The sequence below is a fragment of the Octodon degus genome, unplaced genomic scaffold (assembly GCF_000260255.1).
Source record: "Octodon degus isolate 3935 unplaced genomic scaffold, OctDeg1.0 scaffold00001, whole genome shotgun sequence".
NCBI lineage: Eukaryota > Metazoa > Chordata > Mammalia > Rodentia > Octodontidae > Octodon > Octodon degus.
In genome coordinates, this window is record NW_004524577.1 from 6,827,903 (window position 1) to 6,828,788 (window position 886).

Sequence of the window (886 nt, forward strand, 5' to 3'; positions counted from 1 at the left end):
CCCGGCGCGCCCGGAGCCCGGAGCGTGAGTGCACCTCGGCGAGGAGCCGCCGGCGCCTGGCAGCGGCCACCGCGCAGGATCGCGCGCCCCTCCGTGGGGAGACACCTGCAGGCGGCCGGCGACACTGTTCCGGCTCCCGCCTGCCGCCCGCGCTGGGAGAGGGGGCGCCCCACGCCGGGCGGGCGCGGGCGGGGAAGAACATACCGGCCCCAAAAGAGACCCTCACCCAGACCTGAGCCCACCGGCGTGGAAACCGAGATACGCGAAGTCTCCTAGGAAAGGCGCGCCGCAGAGAGGACCTTGCGGGCGCGTGGGGCAGTGCGACCCTGCCTGCAGGAAGGGTGTCTTGCTGTAGACCCACAGAGGCCTGTGGGCCAGGACAGGGCAGAGCCTGTTGGGGCTGCCCTCCAGGGCCTGGACCAGCATGACCCCGCCCCAGAAAGGCCCCCTGGCCAGACCAAAGAAAGGAGCTCCCCAAAGGGTCTGAGCAGTGGAGACTGCAGGCTTCCCAGGAGGCCAGGGATTACAGGACAGAGGGCCCTACATGGGCAGGGCAGACCGGACTGGCAGGACAGGGCAGAGGGTCGTCCTGCCAACAATACCAGAGCCTAGAGTTTGAAAGGCTGGACTGGTGCCCAGGTCACTGGCCCTGTCTGGGGACAGCCCCCTCCCAGGGATAGAGCAGTCAGCATGGCTCCCTTTGGTGGCCTGGAACGGCAAGACGCCTGGCAAAGAGACACCAGGTACAAAGCTGGGGTGACAAATACGGCTGCCCTGCATAGGCTGTCCCCAGTTAAGAGCCCAAGTGTCATGACCCACGGAGACCCCATTCACAGGAGTAGCAGCCAAATCTCTCATCTTCCGAGTTGGGTTGGAGCACAGTGGG